At 40.2% G+C, this 18,181-nt stretch overlaps 1 long non-coding RNA gene across 2 annotated transcripts; it reads right to left on the bottom strand.

The window, feature by feature from the left end:
• Nucleotides 1-6,674: 6,674 nt before the first annotated feature.
• On the bottom strand, nucleotides 6,675-14,021 carry LOC130405207 (uncharacterized). Of its 2 annotated transcripts, none has more exons than XR_008904310.1 (3): nucleotides 10,621-14,021; nucleotides 10,458-10,539; nucleotides 6,675-9,847 (listed from the first exon to the last, which is right to left on the bottom strand). It is a non-coding gene; the product is annotated as an uncharacterized LOC130405207 (long non-coding RNA). The 2 variants fall into 2 exon arrangements; XR_008904309.1 differs by having other exon boundaries at nucleotides 10,458-10,536; nucleotides 10,621-14,020.
• Nucleotides 14,022-18,181: the final 4,160 nt, after the last annotated feature.

Genomic DNA, 18,181 nt, shown 5'->3' with positions numbered 1-18,181 from the left:
CTCATTCAAACAATTGAACTGTGTCCATAAAAACACACAGAATGTGAACAAGACAATATCAAATGCATTAGAGAAATGTGCTGTTGTAGCTCACTCAGCTTCAGAGTCATTCCAATTATTCAAAGGAATTAATGCTGATGAGGCCCAAGACATTCCTCTGTCTTCATCGTATCGCCTCCCCCTACTTCCCCTTCCAGCCCTCTTCATCATGCTCCCTGCTGTGCCAGGGGTCAGCAATCTCCTCCTGACGACTTGCGTCACATTTCCTCCCAGTGAAACACAGCAGGCTAAGCCTTCCGGCTTCTGACAGTCTGCCCTTCCTGAACGCATTCACCGTACCATCTCCAAAATCTCACTGTGACTTTCCCGTTTTACGCTGGTTCCACCTTCCTAGTGGTGTTATTATATCTTGTCATTGTCTACAGCAGGGGTCGGCAACCCTAGGCACGCGTGCCCATAGATATATATATATTAACTAGATGCCCTACGGCGGCGTCTAGAACGTCACCATAGGCCGCCATCTTACCACAGTAAAGCTTTCTGGTGGAATCTGTTGTAGCGGACGTAAGTCAGTGATCTGCACAAACGCCCTTATCTTGCTGAAATCTTGACCGATGAACGAACGGTTTGGTTTCTTACAAACGTCATTAACGTGGTTATAATTCTGGATGCTTGAACATGTTTAGATTGCAGTTTTTCTCTTCGAAAAACGACTTAATCGTGCAGCTTAGTTGTGTATCGCGGGTAGGCTACTAGCTACCCAGTAATTTTACATCGATGGGAGAGGCAGAATTGCTATTTTCAATATAATTTAAGTTGAACATGATTAAACTGAAGTTGCACATGATTTCCAATCGGGTTTGTTTGTCTTACATTCTGAATTCTACAGGAAATTGCTGACGTGAAGTGAAGATGCCACTTTTGTGAAGCCTACGGATGCGTGAATCTCTGAACTCTCGAAACGAGAACCCATTGGATCACCTTTCACCTGTAGGATATTACAATATTATGACTTTTATTTTTAGGATAATCGTTAGTTACTTAGTGGAAGTACAATACAGGTCCTGTTACACAGGAACAGCGGGGCTAGTATGACATAATAATATTGCTAGATTGTTGTTGATACAAGGCTTTTTAGAATATGTTTGTTAACACAATCACTGAATGGAATTTTGGTGCCATCATGCCTTCAGTGTGTCTTGAACAGCCACAAAGGTTGGCAAGGCAAGGCAACTTTATTTATATAGCACTTTTCATACACAAGGCAGACTCAAAGTGCTTTACATTGTCATCCAATAAGATAAAATAATAGATAAGTAAAAGAAAACATATGCAAAGAAATGGGTAAAATAGAAAGTTAAAAAGGCATTTTAGTATTAAAATAGAAAATAAAGGCAAAGTTAAAAAAGCTTTTAAGAAAGTGCAATGTATTTAAGATCAAGCAGAAAGCTAAAGCAAACATAAAAGTCTTCAGTCTTGTTTTAAAGGTGCTCAGAGTTGGGGCAAGTCTTAAATCCTCTGGGAGTTTATTCCAGCTAGTTGTTGCATAGTAACTAAATCCTGCTTTCCCATGTTTCGTGTTTACTCGGGGGATAATTAACAGATTGGTCTCAGAGGATCTTAGTGGTCTAGAAGGTTTATGTAGTGGAAGCATATCAGTTAAATATTTTGGGCCTAAACCATGTAGGGATTTAGAGGTTAGCAACAGGATTTTAAAATCAATTCTCTGACCTACAGGAAGCCAAAGTAACGATTTCAGAATTGGTGTAATATTTTCAAATTTTTTGGTCTTTGTTAGAACTCTAGCAGCAGCATTCTGAACAAGCTGAAGCTTCCTCAGAGTTTGTTTTGGGAGACTTGTAAGGAGATCATTGCAGTAATCAAGCTTACTAGTGATAAAGGCATGTACAAGTTTTTGTAAGTCTTCGGTGGACATGAGCCCTCTAAGTCTTGCTACATTTTTAAGGTGATAATATGCCGATTTTGTAACTGATTTGATGTGACTGTCGAAATGCAAATCTGAATCCATGATAACCCCTAGATTTCTGGCTTTGATTGAGGTTTTCAGGGACAGAGAGTGAAGGTGTTGGGTTACTTTAAGCTTTCCGTTTTTGAACCAAATACAATAATCTCTGTTTTGTCCTCATTTAGTTGAGGGAAATTTCAGCACATCCATTCTTTCACCTGCTCAATGCGCTGGCACAGCAGATCTATGGGCCGATAGTCATTTGGTGATAGCGATACATAGATTTCAGTGTCATCAGCATAGCAATGATGGTCAATATTGTTATTTTGCATGATTTGCCCTAGTGGGAGCATGTAGATGTTGAATAAAGAGGGTCCTAAGATCGAACCTTGTGGGACTCCACATGTCGCGTTGGTTGATTCTGATACAAAGTCGCCAATGGAAACAAAATAGTTCCTATTTTGTAGGTAGGACCTGAACCAATTTAAGACTGTGCCTGAAAGCCCCACCCAGTTGTCTAACCTGTCGAGAAGTAATGTATGGTCTACAGTGTCGAATGCAGCACTGAGGTCAAGTAGCATTAGTATTGAGGTTTTGCCAGAGTCTGTGTTAAGACGGATGTCGTTTACAACTTTAATAAGGGCGGTCTCAGTGCTGTGCAGGGGTTGAAATCCTGATTGGAAGGTGTCATAGCAACCAGTTGATGCCAGGAAGTGATTAAGTTGCTGGAGGACAACTTTCTCAAGGATTTTACTTATGAAGGGTAGATTTGATATTGGTCTGTAGCTGTTAATAATAAAGGTATCCAGGCTCCGCTTTTTTAAAAGGGGTTTACTAACTGCAGTTTTCAAAGCTTTTGGGAAATTGTCTGACTGAAGAGAGTTGTTAACTATCTGCAATATGTCTACTGCTAGGCAGTCGAAAACATTCTTAAAGAGGTTGGTAGGTAAAGTATCAAGGCAACAGGTGGATGGCTTTAGTTGTGTCACAGTTTCCACAAGATTTTGAGAGTCTATAACATTAAAGCATGCCATCCTTGCCACGTTACTTTTGCCTGAACAGGGTGGTAGTCCAACATTTTTGTTTGAAGTGGAGATATTGCAACTTGGTCTCACAGGAATCCGTGAAATGACCACGGACGCTTAACTCGAAATCCGTGGGATCATCACGGAAGCACGCAGATTTCCGTGATGTGGCCACGGAATTCGCTCCAATGCAAGTCAATGACACTAATGTTCCGTGGCTCACACACGGATACTCATTACAACGAGCGAGTCGACCACGGGCGCTTAACTCAAAAGCGGTCGTCTCACTGAAACACTTAAATTGTCCTTGATGTGTCCACGGAAGTTGCTCCAATGCAAGTAAATTACACTGATATTCCGTGGCAAGCACACAGATTCCCGTTTCAACGAGCGAGTCGACCACGGGCGCTTAACTCAAAGTCCTTGGTGGTCTCACGGAATCACTTAAATTGTCTGTGATGTGGCCACAGAATTTGCTCCAATGCAAGTAAATGACACACTGTAAACCCGAACATTCAAAGTAATTAAATAGATTAAGTAGTGCATACTCAAAGTATAATAAAAAGTTATACTAACTTAATTATGCCAAGTTGGTGTAACATGTTCTTCCTTTTTGAGTAATTGTTACTAATATTTTTGATTAAATTGAATTCATTAAATTTTTCATAAATTTTGCGGTGGTCACTATACTAGCAATGAATGCCCTGTGAGTCGGTAAAAATGCTCTGGTCGTCCTGTTTCACGCTGTTCTAGTGTGGGGGAGGAGGTGGGCGGGGAGGAACGACATGATTTTGGCTCTTATGATTTAGACTGAGGTGGCTCTTCTTACTGTATTCAATCGCCGTTCTCCGGCCGCGAGTTTCGTGGCTTGCAACGGCCCACGGGAAGATTTATTTATTCATTATTAAGATGATAATTTTTTAATCAACATTAACTTTTTTCCGGATTATGTAACCACAGTTTATTAATGTAAGGGTATTTACAACTCTACAGTTTCAACGTCAATTTGTCTCACGTCACCCGCAACGTCAGGCAGAGGAAAAGGAGCTTTGAACTTGAACGTCCAATCTATACTCATCTATACCAGTCTACTACTTATTTCGCCAACTATCAGCGCCATTTGATGAATTGTAAGTATTCAACATAAAATGAAGACTTATTCAATTTTTTGTATGGAATTTCAACGTTTTTTCATACACGTACAACGCAATCCATATTAGCCATGTAACTTGACACTGCATGGTTAGCTTGCTAACAGATCAAATCGGCGGCTTAGATAATGCTGACGTTTTTCCATACTTCTTAATTTTCCCCAACTATCAGTGCCATTTGATTGTACGAATTCAACATAAAATGAAGATTAATTAAAATATGGAATTTCAACATGTTTTTCATACACGTACAACGCAATTCATATTAGCCATGTAACTTGATACCGCATGGTTAGCTTGCTAACAGAGCTAGTCTGGGGCTTAGATAATGCTGACGTTTTTCCATACTTCTTAATTTTCCCCAACTATCAGTGCCATTTGATTGATTGTACGAATTCAACATAAAATGAAGATTAATTAAAAGATGGAATTTCAACATGTTTTTCATATACATACAACACAAATCATATTATACTACTCCGTATCCATGATCCGACTCTTGACACCGCATGGTTAGCTTGCTAACAAGGCAAGTCGGGAGCTTTAATACTGAAATCCATGCGTTGTTTGCATTATGTAATAGCATTAAACAGTTTAATATGTACACAAGGGGATCGCATGATAGGAATATATATATTCCGATAATCGGATCAGAAGTGTCCATGTAAACGCGGCTAGCGACTCAAAATGAAGACCATAAATTGTCATTGGACTAGACAAATATATGCCTTCTTATATTGGATTTCAGTGATTCTTGTATTCAATGTCAGCATCTTTATTATCTAAAGAAACGGCTTTATTGTTGATTAACCATGCAGTAAAGTTCAAGCGCTGCTGCTTACAGTAATGTTAGTTTTGCTTGGCCCCCCCTTGAGCCGTGGTTCTGGGTTCACTTCCTGTCTGTCTCCTTATCGGAGCGTGACAATACCAGGTAATCCAATGAAAGTGAATTCTTCTATACCCCCCACCCCTTTCACTCTTAATACAAATAACTTAAATTGCACTCCCACACATACATATCATCGTTTATTCTACTTGCCTGTTTGGTCAACATAATGCTTTTTTCTGTATTCAAGTCAACAATTCATGAATGTGTTCTGTTCATGAATACCATTTTCCTAATTGATATTTAACCTTAGGCACTGCACAGATCATATTTTTGCTTAACTTTGTATTTGCTTGCAAAACATATGATCTAAAAAATTAGTCCAAAGATGCGTATTAAAAACTAATACATTTACTTATGCTATTTCCATCTATAGACGTTATATAAAACACATTGTTTTGAGGAAAACATGTTGTAATTTTAAAGCAGTGTAGGCTGTACCATGATCATGTTTTGGTAAGCTAACAGTAATTAACTTGTGGTTATATTAGGTAGTAAAAGCCATTATTTTTTTTAAGTTTTAGATCGTGCTCTAAACTTTTTTTTCTTTGCCTTTTAGGTTGCTGGTTCAAGAATGATCTGGAACTGTAAGTTGTGCGCAGCTTCTTTCCCCTCCAGAATACCGTTATTTAGACACTACAGGCTGCAGCACAGCCACTATTCCAGAATCAGCCCTCTTCCATGCCTCTACACTGATTGCATTTGTACATTTCAGACACTTAATGCACTCAGTACTCATCTGTCAAGATATCATACAGCACAATCTAGCAGTTGTGCAGAGCAGTCAGGGGACTGTGTTATTTAAATGCTCTTTATGCACATATCAGCAGACTTTTTCAGTCATCTCAGAAAGCATTTGAAAAATCATGAAACAGTGACGTGCCCATATTAGGATTGTAGCTATCGCACAAATGTGTACTCCTCATTTAATTCCCATAAAAGTAGAGAACACCAAGAAGGTCTTGCATCAGACTTTCAAACTGATATTGTCAGTGAGGATCCCCATAATCTTCAAGCCAGTATTTCTGAGGGAACTAGTGATTTGCATGAAGAATGCCCAGGCCCGAGCAGAGAAGTGGGGAATGGTGATCAGTGTGACACTGGCAGTCTAAGAAATCAACTTAAAAAAAAACTATCTTCCTTATTCCTAAAGATGCAGGCTATCCTCCATGTCTCAAACACAGCTACTCAGGAAATAGTAGACGACTTGAATGACATCTTCTCCTTATCTGAGCTGTTGATCAAAGAGGCAGTTAGTGACATACTGCAAAGAAATGGTCACATTATTACAGAACCTACACTTAGTGAAGTTGTTGCGGCTGTCATGGACTGCAATGTTCTGTCTACATCAACCTCTAAAGGTGCCGAGTTGAGTTCACACAAGCGTAGAAAAACCTTTATTGAGCAAACTATCCTTGTGTTATGCCAGTGGAGTATCAGTTGGAGGAACCTGGACATACCAGCATGTTTGTTCCTAAGAGCTGTACTTACTTTTCTATTCATTCAAAAATAATGTAACAATTTGCATTTGATAGTAGCAAATGATCTATTGCAATAGTTTGAACAGTGTGTCCACTCATTTTTATATCCTTCTATATTTTTATATCCTTTTATTTATTTATTTTAATTCTATTAAAATAAAAAATATATAAACTTTGATTTGTAATTTTTTTAATGTCACGTAATCGACCCGCACTACTCTCGCGGTCGACCCGTTGATCGCGGTCGACATATTGGCCACCTCTGTCTGTCTGTCTGTCTGTCTGTGTATCTACCTAATAGATATCAATCTTAATCACATCAGAATGTCCCCTTGCGACCTCTGCTGACAAAGAAAGAGCATTGCATCCTTGTAAAACATTACATAGGAACACATAAAAAAATGCTCTATAATAACTTTCCCGGTCTGAATTTTTTTTTTTAACACAGGGTGGTACAACAGACATATTTAGGAAAAGTCAAGAAAGTAGGGATTTGGAACGTGATCGAGTGCAAAGATATATTTTATTTTAACTCACAGGGGTCATTTGACCCCTTCGACGGCTGTTCTAGTGTTAAAAACACAGACATTCTTAACAAGATTACTGAAAAAAATACTGCATCTGGTCAATATGTATCATGCTCCAATGGCTCTCATTTCCTTGAAAATTAGTTGCTGTCAACAGGGGATCTCATCCTACCACTCCAGCTATATATTGATGATCTTGAAATTTGCAATCCGCTTGGCACATCACGCAAAATTCACAAATTTTGCGCTGTATATTGGGTCCTCGCTAATGTGCCACCAAATAACAGGTCAGCATTACATGCTATACAGCTCGCAATACTGGTAAAAGTGACAGACGTCCGTAAGTATGGATATGCAGCTGTACTTGCTCCATTGCTGCGTGATGTTCATACCCTGGAAAATGACGGTGTCTTCATCGAAAGCATTGGTCAGAATGTCAAAGGCACTGTCTTTTGTGTTTCTGCTGACAATTTGGCTGCTCATGGATTAGGTGGCTTTGTAGAGTCATTTATAACAGTCCATGTTTGCAGATTCTGTATGGGCTCAGTTGAACAGTTTCAAGTAACTGAAGTCAGAGAGAGAAAGTTTCCTCAGCGAACCAAAGCTAGCCATGACCTACATGTGCAAACTGTGCAAGAAGGTGACACGTTGAGAAGCCACTTTGGTGTTAAAGGTGGCTGTGCCTTGCGAGAATCCCTGAATTACTTCCATACAATCACAGGGTTTCCTCCTGATATACTCCACGATCTTCTGGAAGGTATCGTTCCCATGGAGCTTTCTCTTTGTATTAAAGAGATGATCCGGCGGAAGTACCTCACTTTGGAGTATTTGAACAACAAGATTACATCATTCCCATATCAGCACGCTGATAAAGTGGATAGACCTCAGACACCTCCCAAAACGTTGCTTTCTCGAGGAACAATTGGAGGTAATGCACATGAAAATGCCACTCTCCTCCGACTTCTTCCATTGCTTGTTGGCAGTGTAGTACCAGAAGGTGATAAGGCATGGGCAGTTTTGATGGAGCTGAAAGAGGTGGTAGAGTTAGCATTGTGCCCATCATTTACAGATGAAACCTTGGACTATTTTGAGTGCAAAATCAGTGATCATAGACAGGCACTGCTAGAGGTTTTCCCTGAAGTTAGGCTCCGTCCTAACATCATTATGTGGAGCACTATCCTGCTCTTGTCAAGTGCTTTGGGCCCCTGCTGCACGTTTGGACCATGCGGTTTGAGGCCAAGCACCGCTTTTTCAAAAGAGTGGTGCATGACGCTCAAAACTTCAAAAATATTTTAAAGACAATGGCAATCAGACACCAACACATGATGGCATATCATCTTGCTGCACCATCATTTTTCAAGCAAAAACTCAGGCATCCAGGATTGAGTCTGTTCTGGTTTCAGCTCTACCAGAGGTTGCTCAAGTACACATTAGAGAACAAACAACTAGTGACACTATCTACAAGACATCAAATGTGACCATTGATGGAACAGACTATGTCTGTGGAATGTTTCTGTCTGTAGGAGACAGCGGTGGACTGTCCAAATTTTGCAAAATAGAACAGATCCTCCTTGTAAATCCTAATGTATCTTTTCTGTGTCTTGATTATGACTCCTGGTATGTAGAACATCTACTGTCCTATGAGCTGTCAACTGCAAATACAAGCCTGTCGATCCACCTGCATTCTTGTCTGAATGATACAGTCCCTCTCTCAGCATACAAAGTAGACGGCTCGCTGCTGCTGACCCTCAAGCGCTTCATTGAAGTGAGACAGAACTGAGTTCAGGTAATAATGGTTATTTTATTTGTCAGTTATTGGTCTTTATTCACTCTGTGGAATTATCCAATTGTATGGTACTCTTTAACAACCTGATTTTGTCTTTTCATTAGCACAATGGCAGCTGCATCCCCACAAATGATTCTTCGTGTTGTTGAGCAAGACCGGGCTAGAAAATTAAAACTCAGCTCACGACCAGCCAGTGTTGATGCACTGATCAACATTATAAAAGAACAGCTGGACATCGACCTTGACTTTGATTTGCTTTATGAAGATCCAGACTTCGACGGGAAACAAAAAGCTGTTGTGCACATCTCACTTTCACAAGACTCCAGCTCTATTGCATCTACTGTTCTACTTTCAGATGTGTCATCTCCAGAGCGTCTCAGCAGGTGGCCTCCAGGTCCTTTTCCAGTTCCAACATTTGCATTTGATGTAGAACTGAAACTTAGAGATGGAAATGCGGAATATGAGAAGAACAACACACACCTTAAGCTGACAAGAGACCTAAAGCACGACATTTTAGTAAGTGTAACCAATTTTAGGAGTGTAAAAGTGAATTACAGTATAATTACAGTACAACTTAGTATAATATAAGTTGGACTTACAATAAGACCAGGACCAGAATCAGAAGAGACCAAATTCGAGAGGAGCCACTGTACTGAGCAACAACAATGAGGCAGACACAAGAGTAACAATTGAGTAGCCACTCTTATATTTTACAGTGAACCAAGTAATTTGTCTGGTTCGTACAAAATGCAAAATATTATACCAAACAGTAATGAAAATAAAAAAATAGTGTGCACACTTAAAACAAAAATGTCTGTTGGGGCCCTTAAAATAAAAGGAGTTGTTGAAAGTTCACCTGATTCCAAGGTTCCTTGTAGTGTAATGTGAGTGTATTATTTGTGTGAATGAGTGTGTACGTGAATATCTCCTCGGTGCTAATCTTCAATCAGGGTAGTTGGCTCGCCATCTTTCACAGCAGGAAGTTGTCCTGAACCTCAGACTCTCAGTCCTCTAAAAAACCTGACCTGTAGACAGGGTCACACAATACATTCAACACTATCCATTCTCAGATGCATCATTAGGGATATCAGATGTCGAAAGATGCACACAATTACATCTTATTCTGACAAATCTTCATCTCTATTCAATTCTCAAATATCTATCTTTGTTGTACAACGTTCAATCTTTAGTGTATCATTCATGAGAACTAAATACTAAAGTGCTCACACATTTACCTGTTCATGTGAACAGTTTAAATAATACTTATGGCAAGTAACCATTAACATACAAAACCATTAATTATAAACATCTGAACCATGTGCTAATAACATAACAGTACACATTTTGAGGTAGACTCAGAGGTATTAAAGAATTGTGCTTAGTTCACTCTTACACTATAGGCCTATTCATGTCCGAGATCTGCACCAAAAATTACCCTCTAATTGCTTTAAACTCAGTTGGAATAACATAAATGTCTTCAATAAATTGCACAATACAAAATAAACTATTGTTTTATATTCATCACATTCACAACATATCAAATTACTATTTTTTCCCTAATATCACCACTGCTTTCTTTCAGCACACGGAAAACAGGAAAATAGCACCAGAGCAGCTAAAGAGCAAATTTCTCACCGTTGCTCTGTGTATCAAGGTGGAGCATGCCAATGCCGAACCTCGTAGCAGCTCTCCGGAGGACAGGCAAGCAGTTAGCCTGCTAAGCACAGAGCTAGCATTAGCATGGACATCGACGGTAAGCGTCAAGCTATCTTTTCATCGGATAATTAACACGTCTTACCGACGTAACTCTCCTTCGTTCAGCCACTTGGCTCCGGACCTCCACTGGGTAAGTGCTCCGACTCTTTTTCCTTTTTCACAGGTTTCACTCTGGGTTTTTTCTCAAGTTTTCCTCTTCTCCTTAACACACAGCTGCCCTCGCTTCCCGGGCCGAGATCCGAAAAGACCGGAAGAGCAACGCGACTGCACTTCCTCTCCGAGCCGACAGGCTGAGCGTGGCCTGCGTAGCTTCTGATTGGCTGCTGAGAACTAGGTACCCTACGTGGGACCATGCGAGTTGAGCGGTGCATTCAAAATAAATAAGATAATTAAAGTAAACAGTCTCTCTTCTTTTATGGTACTAAATTAACAGTGTTTCTTACACCTGGTTACACAAGCTTGCATCTATTCTGTATGGTTTTAAGGCTTACCCAGGCGATAAAGAGATTGCAATGGTTGCTGAGGCTCTTGTAGCCAAACATCCCTACTTGAAGAAAGCGGGATCTGAGACTGGCTGGAAATACAGCATCAAGTTTAAGATGGGTAATTATAGGAACAAGATGAGGCGGGCTGGATGTCAAGAGGTCACTGTAAATTCTGGAAAAAGAAGTAGCACTAATCCTGAAAATGAACCTTCACATTCCAACATTAAAAGAACCAAACGAGCGGAAGTCAACTTCCTACCTAACTTTGCCCAAGGAAAGGATCCTTCAAGCCTTGAGCAGTTGAGGCAGACAATTGTTGAAGAAGTCAAGAAGACTGAGAAGAACCTGCCCCTCATTAGAAAGATGATGGAGACCACATATCCCCTACGCCGACAGACCATAGTGATGTCCTCCCCACCAGTCAACGAGCTTATGGACCTCTGGCCTGCTCTCAAAATAGAGTCTGAGGTAATATGGATCAGCACTTTTACAGTGAAAATTGTGATTCTTACTCATTTTGCAATTCTTCCAATTTTTAAGTCGTGTTGCGGTATTCTCCTCCTGCTGTTCTTTCAATGTAGTTGTATGCAGAGTTCCAGCGGATTACGAATCAGAACCTGCCCAACACTTTCTATGCTGAGCTTGATCGCCATCTTCCTCGACTGATGACCTTATTCAGACAGAAGGCATCAAAAACTGGGAAGACAGCAGATGCTCTGGCTGAAATTTAAAAAATCCACGATGAACAGGTAAATAGATTATTACACATTTCCTAGGTTGAACCAGTGGAACATTGAACAGGTTCAATGATTTAAATGAGCTTTGTGAATTTTGCAATTATTAGTCCACTTTGTGTTTGCCATTTGTCTGATTGCATTAAAGATGTGAACAGGTTATTTGTGGACATATGTTCTGATAAAAAAAACATCTGTTTAAAATCAGCTTTGTTCAGTGAACTCTTCTGTATATACAATTCTGTTTTTATCTGAATAGGAAATCCATGTCATCCACACCAAGCGCACTACGGTTCTCCACTGCCTTCCTGTATATCTGCGCGAGGACGTTTCTGGATTTTTCAGAACCTGCACAGTAAGTCTCCTTAAGTCACTAACAGATTCTACTGTGTATTATACAAACAGTTAATCAAAATACTAACATGTTTTAGGACTTACCTTTATATAGTCTACCCATACAGTTTTAGTGTATGGTTTTCTTTCTCCTCACTATAAAGGAACTGTATTTCATTCAAAGTAATAAGATGTAAAATAATTTCCTGTAAATGTCATTGAGCTTGGTTTCAGTCTCTCACACCGCTTAGATCTATGTGTGCAGAACATGGATCTATTGCTTTTCACCTCTTACAATGAGACATGGGTCTCCCTTATTGGATTTCATTGGGACTTGGTTAAAGAAATAAATTATGTAATCGGTTCTGTTCCATGTATTAGTTTGTGATTAGTATCTCTTTTTCATTCATTCAGGACGAGTCTGAGCCAGAGCTTGAAAGTGTTGCAGTGGGCCTCCTTACCGTCATCAGTGAACATGCCACAGTCCAAGGTCCAGTTCACTACCACCCTGTGAGAATCTCTGTCATCATTGAAAGTGATGCCATTGTCGGCCTCCCCAGACTAGGCGACGCCTTCCTGGTAATCTTTGGACTGATCTATGCACTACACCTCAGCTATCCGAAAGCACTGACCAACTCTTTTGAATTCACTCAAAAGATTTTACTTGGTCTAAAAGGTGGTAAACTGTCACCCAGGTTGCAGACCCTCAAGAATTACTTGATGATGTAGAAATTCATCTGAAAGAACGCTGCAGGCTTACCAGGCATTATAAAAGGCTAGTTCAAAGTTTTCCTTTTGTCTAAATAATGTCTCAAAAAGTTACTGCACTATGCAGGTGTTCAGCCAATAGACCCAAATTACACAATATGCCTGTTTTCATTAAAGTGTAATTCCGGAGAAAATTGAACCCAGGGTCTTTTTCGACATGAAAACACATAAAATAAGCCTAATTGGCTTCTATGTTATGAGGGGCAGTGCGAACGCGTCCAAATCAGCATTTTCTAACCACTAGTATTGCTCAAAATAGCACCAAACCTCTGCAGTAGCATGACTGAGGTCCCTACACATAAAACGAAGCATCAACAACTTAGTTAGCATACCGGGAATTTATTAAAAAAATACTGTACCGTAAATAATATAATAGAGGTGCCCCTCTTGATACTTTGCGGTTTGTGACAATCTAGCGAGTGTTGGCGCCTCTATAATATTATTTACGGTAGCCATTTACGTGGGAGTGCGCAGTGAGTATTTAGCCTGGTTCTACCAGACTCTCGTACTTCACTTCATTTCATTTCATTTGTACAGAGAGTCTGGACCTAATCAATTGACAAACGTTAACTCACTTGAAGGCGGGTGTCTGTTGAAGTTTAAAATGATTGGATCTGCCCAGTGCCACTCTGGATCTGCCATAACCAATCGCTAACGTTTGGTTGTGACGTATGTCATGCGCCGGGAATCACGCGCAGGTTGTACACAAACCAAACACCTTGCGCGTCTGCACGAAAATGTCCGTCAACGACAGCTGCAGGTTTTGTTCGTCTAATTAAATTTATCAGGGAAAAATTGCACATTGTAAATCAATATTTTATAGTAAGGCCAGAGATGATGTATGCAGTCAACTTTCGAAGCTGGGTCTAATCGTTGACAACACGCCATCGTCATTGTTCTCAGACACGCCCTCTGTTCGCTGATTGGGCGCCGCTGTGGCGGCCCCAGAAAACCAAATTACATACAGCAGGTCCAGACCTAGTACTGAAGGGAAATTCAAATTGAGCGGAAGTACTTAGGCGGGCGGAGCCAGGCTAGTGAGTATTGGCAACGTTCGTGTAACTAACCGGCGTCGGCGCGGGGTTTGATTTTGTTTTGTAATCATGGACCTAACGGTAAGGCACAGACTTGTAAAACAGTATTTTTTAATAAACTCCCGGTACACTAACTAAGTTGTTGATGCTTCGTTTTATGTGTAGTGACCTTAGTCATGCTACTGCAGATGTTTGGTGCTATTTTGAGCAATGTTAGTGGTTAGAAAAAGCTGATTTGGAACAGTTCCCACTGCCCCTCATGGAAGCCATTTGGGCCTACTGTCTGCCTGGTAAGTCGCTGTGGACAAAAGCGTCTGCTAAATTCCCTAAATGTAAATGTAAATGGGTTAATGGCTCTAATTATCATACTAAAAGGAAAACATGCATCCCCCCACTTACATCCACACACCCCACATTTAGGAACATTCCTTTCCCCAGAACTGAATTGATCCATGGACAAAGTCATGGAATTTTAGGTCAGGCCGATCAAATTAACTACATTTTTTAGAGATAAAACTTTTAAATTGTCAAATTTGACCAGAACACAACACAAGGGTAGAATGTATACTATCCATGTATAAAGAAAATACTCTGTTTCAGGCAGCGGTGTAGTGGAGGGAACACAACCTGTTTGAGCCCACTGCAACAAGCCAGCTATTTTGACTACCACATTCACCCAGTGTTGTATAATTGCAACAATTATATAATAAGCTCTAAATGAAATTTTATGCATCTATTCCACAATAACTACATATGTACATGCTGTAGACATTATAATAACAACCAAAAAAAATATAAAAGACATTTTACTCACATGCATCAGATGAATCCAGTCCAATGAAACCAATAGATGTTGTTCGAAGGAAACCTTGAGAGGTTGTGTGAGTTCATGGCCAGAAGGCTTGACTTATAAACAAATGTACGATCCAATAGCATTGTGAGACTGAACAATAGGACCCAATGACTATGTAAATGTGGTAAAAGAACAAGAAAAAAAAAGCCTGATTGTTTTTTAGGATGGTTAAAGGTAACGTTGTAATTTTACAACAAGGGGTGCTACAGGGTTTTAAGGATACACAGTTGAACATCCTTTTATTTATTTTAAACAAAAACTACCAGGTCAACAGGATATCACGAGACCTGTTACAGCGGAAATTTATCCAAGCGCCGCACGGGGTTAATTTCTTTTCGACACGCACAGCCCGGCGCACAGAAGCATCCGGAGTCTCTGTGGACAGGTAAGTGGCTAAACTTATTTTAATCTGATAAATATTGTGTAATAGTCTGCACATTCATTGGCGTCAGTTTGGTTTGAAATGTGCTGGGGACAGAGACGCATTCGGAAGTGCATTTTTAGAAGTGCTGGGTACAATGGGGATGCACTCCTTTTTCTCTCTTTAGTGCCGGTAATGAAAGTTTCTGAAAGACGGCATAACCATGTAGCTAATTACTAAGGAATAAAATGTATACAAAATCTGTCTGGCACGTTTTATGAAGAAAACGTTTTCAAAAAGCATCGGACATATTACCCACTATGTTCTGCTCCATGTATCCACATAACAACATAAACAAGAGGAGCTAGGAAAGGAATTTAACTGCGTGTTTAAGTTCACAAGGGCCAAGGTGTGGCTACACACAGCACTACAAAAATCGTCAAGATTGAAAAAGAAAAAAATATTTGTTGCACAGCTGAACGCTGTATCACATCAGGAGCTGGCTGTTCTCAATTCACAACACGCATTCCATCAAAACTAGCCTACATCAGGCATTCTGACCAAAACTCATGAACTCCCCCCCTCAATTATTCCAGAATTCAAGAATGACCAAAAGTCACTTTGTGTCAACAAGAGACTGACTCCACCGACTATCAATTGCAAGTTAAAACAGCCGACCACTTGAGTGCAAAAAACACAAAAGACCTCGCAACAGCACCAGCAAATCTTAAGCAATAAATATCGCGTCTTACCTTTATTTATGTGGCAGTGGTCTGCAGATGCATCCCGTGGTGTAGCCTACCACAAATCCATTTAGTTCAACAGGTTATCGTTCTGATACTGTCCATGGTACTAGCAACCTGCTCTGGTGCTTCTTACCTATGTATTCAGGCTAAAATGACTTGATTGCCTGATGCCTCATCATCCCAGCCAAAGAGTATTGGTATTATTAGTAATGGCTACTTGCAAAAACGAAAAAATAACTTCACACAGTGTGTCTTTTTCCAATGTATTTGTTATCATTCGTAGCGTTGATCAGCAGAGAAATAATTCGCCAAAGTCGTTGACGCCGCTTAGCAACCGAATACGAATGTAGTCTACAGCATTGAGAAGAGCCATGTAATAAGATAATGTATAGAATGCCGGTCATTATCGGGAAAATAAGCCCCGACAGGGCGAACCGGACACCGACACGCAGCGAGGGTAATTGCTTCGGGGTCATCCCTATGTTCCCCGGGTTCTATGATCCCCGTTTTTCCCAAAAAGGGTCCTATGTTCCCCTGTAGCCATACATACCGGGGAGCATAGGACCCTTTTGGGGAAAAGCGAGGAACATAGAACCCTTTTCTGGGAAAAGGGTCCTATGTTCCCCGCAATCTATCAATCTTTAAAGATATTTAAACTTTGACGCGACATTCGCGTGATGACAGCCAATCGGCGTTCAACAGCCTGGCCACTGAGTGACATGTGTAACGTAACAGCCAATCAGCGTTCAACCGGCCAACTCAGTGCAGTGCAGTCCGGGGTGAACTGCAGCATGGAGGAGAAAGTGATTGTTACCGTTTGCGACTCCCGGAGCACTTTATATGATAGTATATACCAATATAATATAGACCCCAATAAAGACCCTTTTTTTAAAAAGGGGTCCGATGTTCCCAGTCTCATACAAAGAGGGGAACATAGGACCCGGGGAACATAGGACCCGGGGAACATAGACACGCTCCCATTGTTTCCCACTGAAGGGGCTTAAATTCGACCGGCGACGTTCTATATATTATCCCGCTTATTACACGGCTACTTGCCAAAACGAAAAAATAACTTCACATGGTGTGGCTTGTTACAATTTATTTTTTACCATCATTCGTAGTGTTGATCAGCAGAGAAATAGTCCGCCAAAGACGTTGACGTCGCTTAGCAACCGAAGACGCTGGGGTTGAAAAGTTACCGGACCTCTTGAGGAGTGATACCAAAGACGTCATTATAGGCAAAAGATCCTTTGTTTTCCTTGACAGCGGTCAATTTATGTCTAGCTATCACAAGCTAACGAAGTTGTGAAGAGCCCATGCAAGTGAAAGGAACGTTCCACGGCATTGAGAAGACCCGTGTAATAATCCATAATAATTAAAAAAAATATATATATATATTTTTTTTTTGTGGTGGGTACAAAATGATTCATGACGAAATCTGGTGGGGACGCGTCCCCGGCGTAATCAACGCCTATGTGCACATTGACATGAACATTATGTTGAAAACATATAATAAGCAGAACTTTGATTAAGATTGCACTCTAGCTGATTGATGGTAATGGCTGGAGAAAAAGATAAATCGGCATGCCATGTGTCATGACCAAGAGCAAGGGTGTAGAAGGCTAGCCTATAGCTTATACCCAGCAGTTTTTAAGTGTGCATGTCCACTAAATTAAATTATTATTGTCATAATTTGGTAACCCTTCCTTTTACAGTCCCCTAATTACTAGGTATTTACCCGGTACATACATGGTAAATCATAGTGTATTACTGGGTAATTACCACTGGTAATAAGAAGGTAAATACAGAGGAATTATCCAGTAAATTATAGTGTATTACTGCGTAATTACCACTGGTAATAAGAAGGTAAATACGGAGGGATTACAGCTGAAGTACTAAGTAAAACCTCCACTATTACCCATCAACTCAACTAAGTAGCGTGTAGTTGTAACTGTTTTAGGTTGGTAATAACTCAGATATTGTGTACTTCCTAGGAAATTAGGCAACCAATTCTTAGAAACACTTATCCAAGGTTTATGTTCTTAACAGCCGAAGTTTAATGATGTACAATCTAGAAATTAGCATAGTACTTTCCAATAAAATACTTTTCCTTAGTTATTATTCATAGCTACACCCATTTAGAAAGGGTTTATTCGATTTACCACTATGGAATTACTTACCTGGTAACAACCTCTGCAGGAACAGTTTTCCTCTAGTGTTATGGTACATCTTCTTAAATACTGGGTACAAAGCCGTTTGTTTCCATGGTATTACCAGGTTCTTACCATATAATTTATAATAGATACATTCCATTATCCATGCAGTCAAC

This window comes from Gadus chalcogrammus, chromosome 15, assembly GCF_026213295.1.
Source record: "Gadus chalcogrammus isolate NIFS_2021 chromosome 15, NIFS_Gcha_1.0, whole genome shotgun sequence".
NCBI classification, from domain to species: Eukaryota; Metazoa; Chordata; class Actinopteri; order Gadiformes; family Gadidae; genus Gadus; species Gadus chalcogrammus.
Note: the sequence above shows the minus strand (reverse complement) of the source record. Positions and strands in the feature narration are given on the sequence as shown.